Below are 7,302 nucleotides of genomic sequence, written 5' to 3'. Positions count from 1 at the left end.
CTTCCCCCGCTTTATTTTGATCATTTTGAAACAGTTGGGTGCTGACCCATAGCAGATGCTTAACTTTTAGCATAGGATAGTTCCACTGGAATAGGGGTTACTGTTTATGACTCTAAAGGAGGATCAAATAAAGGCATTCAGCTGAAGCAAGGTCTGACTACACAAAAATAAATGTGAGTTCAGGGACAAAACTGAACTCCAATAACTTAAAATAAAACAAAAGCAAAGCACTTCTTTGGAAAACTTCAGAGAGATCCCTCAAATGCTTGCTGTGCTCCTGTTCAATCTATGCACAAACCCAATGCACTTCTTGGTGCACAATGGTACAATGCTCATGTTTTCAGGACCAGCCACTGGCATCCATCACTTTGGGTTCAGGCAGTGCTCTGCCTGTGCTGCACAGCTTTGTGTTGTGGTGAGGTAGTGTAGTGTTGGCAAACTGAGCCGGCACATACGTTATACAAGAAGGAAATATCAATAACATTGCACAATGCCCTTAATAATATGCTTTAACTTTTGAACAGCCCTGAAGTGGTCAGGCAGTTGGACTAGATGATGGTTGTAGGTCCCTTCCAACTGAAATGTCCTGTCCTATTCTATTCTATTCTATTCTATTCTATTCTATTCTATTCTACTCTACTCTACTCTACTCTGCTCTACTCTACTCTACTCTACTCTATTCTATTCTATTCTATTCTATTCTATTCTATTCTACTCTATTCTATAATAAGGTACTAAACTGTTGCTTTCATTCTCCAGGATGCTTTTTGTTCCCCGAGTCTCTTCTACTCATTAAAAAAAAAAAATGATGAAGGAGTAATTAAGACCAGGAGAGGCCCACAGAGGTCTCGGGCCCAGCCCTCCACTCCTGTCTGGGCTGACTTTGGAGTGAGATGAGGCTGCTCAGGGTCGGGCTTTTGCTCCCCCAGGCTTCTGGGCTCAGCCCAAGTCTGGCATTGCCTGAGCTACAGACAAACTGGGCTCGTGAAGAGAAGGGCTCCTGACCTGACGCTCTGCAGGGCACGAGGATTTACAAAAAACAAGGCAGTTCCATGAAAATCTCTGACTAGAATCCAGATTTTAGTCTCCAGTAGCTACTCTTCAGAATGAGTCGTTTAACATTTAGGTTGTTTTGCTATATTTATTCCCATACATTGCCTTCTCTGATTTTTCTGCTTTCTGTACTTGTAGGACTCCTGATTAGTGATGACATCATTCTTTGGTTTTGCTGTTGAAGAACATTTTAAAATAAAAATCAGCATCTCAGCCAGATAAATATAATCCTTGGTTTAGTGCCCATGGATTTATTAATATGACTACCTCTCTCTGCTATTGATGTTAAGCCTGATGTATTTTTAAAAACTCTTACCCACAGAGATCACTGAAGATGTGTCCTTCTCTGTTAAAGATACTCAGTATGGGAGCATTTCAGAAGAAAAAAGAAAAAGAATTAAAGCCACAGCAAGACTTATTACCAGAGTACAAGTAACTGGCATGGGAGGGGATGGTTCCCTTCTGTGCTGTCTTGCATTCAGAAAGCCACTGTGACAAGTGGTGCTCCAAGACCTTGATACAGAGAAGCCCTTTCCTGTTGAGCTTGCCCAATTTCACATTAAATGCACCCGGAAACAGCTTGTATGATGTTATCGGTTGATATATGTAACTACGGCAAAGAGATGGAGGTGCCTGCGGGCTTATTTAGTGCAAAAATTCAGTCTCTTGAAAAATTGTCTGGGGAGTAGGCAGGGAACTGTAAGGCCAGTGGACATTGTGCTACTCTTTAAACAAGGTTTTATTAAGTACATATTTAAAGAGGAATTGTTGAGATAAGTCAATGAGAAAACTAGGTCCTCTGGGGACTGGGTCGCAGCCACATAAATACAGGCATGAACACCTCACTTTATAACACAGTTATGTAAAATTAAGATCTGGTTTTATTTCTTGTCCTGCTGCTCCTGCTGTTCAATCTCCAGCTGATGTCCTAATCCTCTCTTTGTCACTTAATTGCCGGCTGTTAAAATTGCTTTCTTTGAGACTCTGTGCAGCCATAACTATTGCAGTGTTTCACTGCTTTTCACTGCCCGGGACCCGCGCCATCCCGCGTGGAGCATTCCTGCGCTCCCGGAGGCCCCACGGAGCAGCCTTGACACCAGCCCGGGGTGGGGACACAGCTATGTCCCACAAGTGCGATGCAGAGGACAGACTTGGCGACAGGCGTTATGGTCGCACCCTTTCACCTTGCTGGAGACAGCAGGTTGCACAAACAGGAGAGCACTCTGTCCCTGGAGCTGGGAAGGAGAGAGGGTGCACCAGTCAATGCCAGCCTTCCTCTGTCATTGCTGGCAGCCAATCTTCTATTAAATGGGTTGCAAGCCTGGAAATCACACAAGTGTTGAAAGAAAGACTTTTTTGAAGAAAGCTCCCTTTTCTTGGCAAAAGCCAGGTTGTAGAGGAAGGTTTGGGGTCCCACCTGCCTCACTGCCCCAGCTTGGCTTGCCCAGAAGTCTTGTAGCAGGACCTCAGGGGATGTGTTGGGGTGGGAGGAGGTCCTAGCAAGGTACAAATTGTACCCTGCTGTTTGAATTGGCTTTGGTTGATCCCCTAGGGACTGTGCATTTGAGTGCAGGCATACCTTATTGGTCAGCCTTGTCTTAAAGCAGCCAGGGCCTCTTGCTACGAAGAAGTAAAATCCCAAAAGTTCAGGTCTGATGGTGCCCCAGAGAAGATAAAGGGAGAGGTGGTGACAGCCACTGGAAGGTCCTGGCTTCCAGTGGGTGGGAAGGACATGCCGCAGCTTGGTGAGCATCCTGTGAGCAAAGCTCAGTGGGGGCTGCACCGGGCTGAACATGAGAAGACGTGATATCTGCTGGTCCCCATTTCTCCCTTTCCATTTGTGGAGCCTGCATCATTGTGTCCTATGTCCCTGTGGGCTGTAGCATCTCTGCCAGCTCCAGGAGATGGGAAAGAATCTAAAAGGAAAAGTGGATGCATGGCTTCAGTCATAAACAAACCTGGTGACATCTCATCTGCCAGTGTTTAGAAGATACCCATCTGTTAAGGTTCACCTGTACATGGTTGTCAGTGCTTGTGCCAGCTTGTCCCACAGCTGGCTGGGTCACAGACCAGCCGAGGAGCTGTGAGGGCTGCCCAGTTGTGACTGTGTCCTTCGGGCACCTTGGAGGCTCTTGAAAGCATCCCATGGGTGAGCCTTGGCAAAAGCCCAGGGGTGTCCATGACTGCTGGAGAGGCTTCTGAAGGTGGGTGGGGACAACCAGCGAATCTCCTAGTTAACGGCAATTGAGACCCTACGCTGACTTCAGCAGAGCCATTTACATCACGCCATTTACGTCAGCTGGGAAACGGCTCGTTGACTTAATTGGGACTGTTCCAGTCTATATCAGCAGAAGATACACACTGTATTTGTTCACTTCCTTAAAAATACCAAAAGAGGAAAAATAGCACAAAATCCTGGTGCCTAATTAAGAAAATAAGTTTCTCTTACGGTGACTTTTGAAATTTTGGCCAGTGTTGACTCCTTAAAGACTTCTAATTAGTACATTCCCTATTGTCTTTGTCTTTGTAGGTTCATTTTTGCATTAATACCTCTTTTCATAAGTACTGCAAATATAATCTTCCTTCTGTTTACAAAAAGAGAAAAAAGATTTTGTTTCAACATAATGTCATTAAAAATGAATATTTTACAGATAAGCTTATAGCTGGAGGGACTTTATTTTTGCAGGATTATTCTCTCCTATTTCATAAAATTAAAGAGCAGCAAAGATATCAAGTACTTTCTAATACCATCAAAAAAGTTGACCAGTTTAATTGACATTTTTAAATAGGATTAATTTAGTACTTGAGAGAAATGAAAGACTGGTAGAACTGGAAAGTAAAGGCTGTAGTTTATGAACATGACAAAATGTAGGCAGAAACAGCAGTGGGCTTCAAATGTCCTGCTGTTCTCTTTTAGTGTGTCCTGAACAGACTCTTGAGACAATAACTCAGACTTGATCTCATTTTGTCTTGAACCTATATGAAATGGAGAATGACAATCATTAAAAATTTTGCTGAGCTAGTGGATAGTTTGGGACTAAGAAACACAGTGCAATGTTAAAAGTGCTGAGACCATCACATTCACTTGAGTGATCTGAAGAGTGTAGAGGTGAAAGCCCAGCATCTAAGGAGAAGCGTATTCATAAAGTAAGATATATTATTTTACTTTCCTGCACAGATGACCATCTCTTGAGCTAATGCTTGCAATTTAAATACAATACCAAGGATTAATATCCTCCCATTTTAGGCAAGGATTACTTGCTATGAATGATGGGATTATTGTGTATTTGAGCTATGTCTGAAATAACATACTTACATTGTCCTCACAATTTAAACAATCACAAAGATGCGACAGTGGTAGCAAAAGATGGGGGTTTTTTTCTGTTTTTTCTCTTTTAGAGGGAAAATCATAGCTGAAATGTTGAACAACCTAAAATATTCCTTATAGATCATTGTAGATGGAATAAATGATCCGTCCCTTAAGAGGTCATCCTATCTGTACTCATATCATGTATTTTATGTTTTCCTCTCAGGTGTAGAAAGATATGCTGGCTGACCATTATTTTTCAGACATTGCACAGACCAACTCATCTTTGAAATCAGTTATGAACAGAGAGAAACACTTATTTTTAATTCAGGGAACTGGGGGGTTTGCCATGGTGAGACAGCAGCGAGCTCGGCAGAGCTTGGGGCAGGGGGCACCAGGGGAGGAGACCTACCTCTGCCCCATCCCTGCCAGCGGGGACCCTGGGTAGGAGCAGGGCAGAGCTCCCCCGTGGCCCCGGGAAGGTGGGGACGCTGGCTCGGAGAGGGGTGGGGAGGCAGAGCAGGGGCTCTCCGAGAGGGCGGTGAAGCAGCCTTGGAAGCTACAGCGTGGTACTGGACATCTGCGGGGCTGCCTCTGCACCCTCCTCGGGGAGAGGACAGGGCAACGAGCAATTCTCTAATCAGCTTGTACCTGCGAGACGTTATTTTTTTGTAGGAAAGCAAGGTTCATGTGGCCATAGCCAGCCCCCATGCCTTGCAAGCAGCGAGGAGCAGAATGAAAGGGCACCCACGCCCGTCAGACCAACAACTTGCAAGCATCGCAATAGCCAACAGTGCCACAATGCATGCCTGTCCTCAGAGGGATTCACAGGCACGGGCGAAAGGCTGCATTTATCCAATAATGCACTTGAAGTGCACAATTCAAGCAGTGATCTTTAAACTGCTCAATGAAGTACACCAAAACACTGTGAAACAACTGTTCTTAAGCGGTTTCCGGGGATGCTGCTTTTAAAATATGAGTTTCATTTCTTTTGTGTGGTGTTCCAGGTCACTGGTCCTTTGTTCCACTTCTGTGAGTCCTTGTTGGATGACTGCCATTTCTCATCCTTCTTTGATTATTTCCAGCTTTATTTAAGAAGCTGCTCTCTGCAGATCATTTAATGAGGAGGATTTCCTCACGCAGGAAAGCTTCCATCTTTTTCTTTTAAGCGTCAGGGTGGATGTTTCCAACGCTGAACAGAAACCACATTTAACTGTTTTGTTTCTTTAATAATTCTTAGCAATGAAGTTTCCCTCCTTTGGTTTAGTGTCAAGTGACAGTTTACAGCATCTCCCCTGGAACTGTTTTAAAGAAAACAGAGAAATACTTGCATCAGATTCTGTGAAAAGTGCATTTCACCAGAGACGTGTCCATCTCGCTCGAGATCCTGTTTGGTTCATCTTAGGATGTTTTTATTAGTGCTTTGCTAAAGCCATTGTCATTCCTGTATCAAAGTTACAGCTGGTCTGATATTTTCAAAAAGTACTATTAAGAGTGGAAAGCCAAGCTATTGCATGAGTCTTGAGGAAGAAATAAGGCTGGAGGTACTAGGAAGGTTTGAAGGGACATTTTAATTTCTTCCTGCCCTTTGGAAAGGAAGAAAGGTGGAGGGAAAAGGGGGAAAATGGAAAGCACTGCTGAGAGGTGACTCCCGGCCCTTCCAGCCAGCACTGGAGCACCCAGGAGGGAGCAAGTCCGGGGCTATCGTGGTGGCACTTGGCAAGGTCCATGGCAGGGCCCTCCCCACACCTCACCGATGGCTCCTCATGCTTCACCACTACAATTTTTGGCTATCTCAGCTGCTCTGACAAGGGTGATTTTCTGCTTCGTTCACAGGACCCTGGAAGGCAGCGTCTGAGGTGTTGGGTGATGGGGCAAGATCCCCAGCTGCTGCCAGGCCGCGGTGCCCCTCGGCACCCCAGGGACAGCCCTGCCGCGACTGCCCTCCTGACTCCACAGGGTGGGAGTTGGCGGCTGCCCTTGGCCAAGGCAGGGCTGGAGCACCCCTCCCTGGTCTTCAGCTGGATGCGGGTTTGCATGGGGAAGGAGCAGAGCCCAGATGCTACTTCAAGTCTGTTCTTATGATTTTTTTTTTTTTAATCGCTTTAAAGGGAAAAAACCTTCCTTGGAACCGAAGAGGCAAATCATAACAATTAAACTTAAATGCAAGCTCTCTTGGATCTTCGTTTTATACCTGGGTAAAAGCTGCCTAAAATCAGTTTATTTAGTATTCTTTCTTACTTACTCAACATGTTTTTATAGTCCAAAATGCAAATTAACCCTCAACAGCAAGTTCAGATGAAGAGATGATACGACATAAGCTCAACGTGCCATGCATGTTCCAAGGAAAACAATGCCATTTATATGCAAAAATGTTTCAAATATGCCTCTGTACTCAGTTTCACTGCCTCTCACAGTCTGAAGGGAAATAATAAGTACTTTTTTATCCTATTTAGGGCCAATGGTCATCCATCCTCCTGCAGGCATGGCACTGGTCAAAAGACCGGCAAGCAGAGGAGAGCAGATGTTGGAGTGCACTTACCATTTTTTTGCGCCCAAATATTCACCGCAGAGCTATTAATGCAGAATGTATTACTGGTAACACAAGCTTGTGGGCATGATGATACTGTCTAAAAAGAGTCTCTAAGTTGGTTTCCATAAGGCTGACATATGTGGAAAAAATAGTGCCAACAGTTTCGTTTTCTTCCTTGGTGTTGCTGCTTTTCTGTAGATTTTTGAACAAAAATGGAGTTTGGCTATGGTTACAGTTTTGTTCTTACTGCTCTTTTCCAAATTGCATTGATTATGCTGGATATGATGTTTCTTCCTATTTTCAAGAAAAAATCTGCTCAGTTTTTGCCCTTTTGCTTTGCCTGTGAGTAATATTAGTAAATACTACAGAGATAAGGGCAATTTCAGAGTCTGTGGGCTGTTATTTCAAA

This window comes from Nipponia nippon, unplaced genomic scaffold (genome assembly GCF_047370975.1).
Source record: "Nipponia nippon isolate SJK-2023a ecotype South Korea unplaced genomic scaffold, ASM4737097v1 scaffold_11, whole genome shotgun sequence".
NCBI classification, from domain to species: domain Eukaryota; kingdom Metazoa; phylum Chordata; class Aves; order Pelecaniformes; family Threskiornithidae; genus Nipponia; species Nipponia nippon.
Note: the sequence above shows the minus strand (reverse complement) of the source record.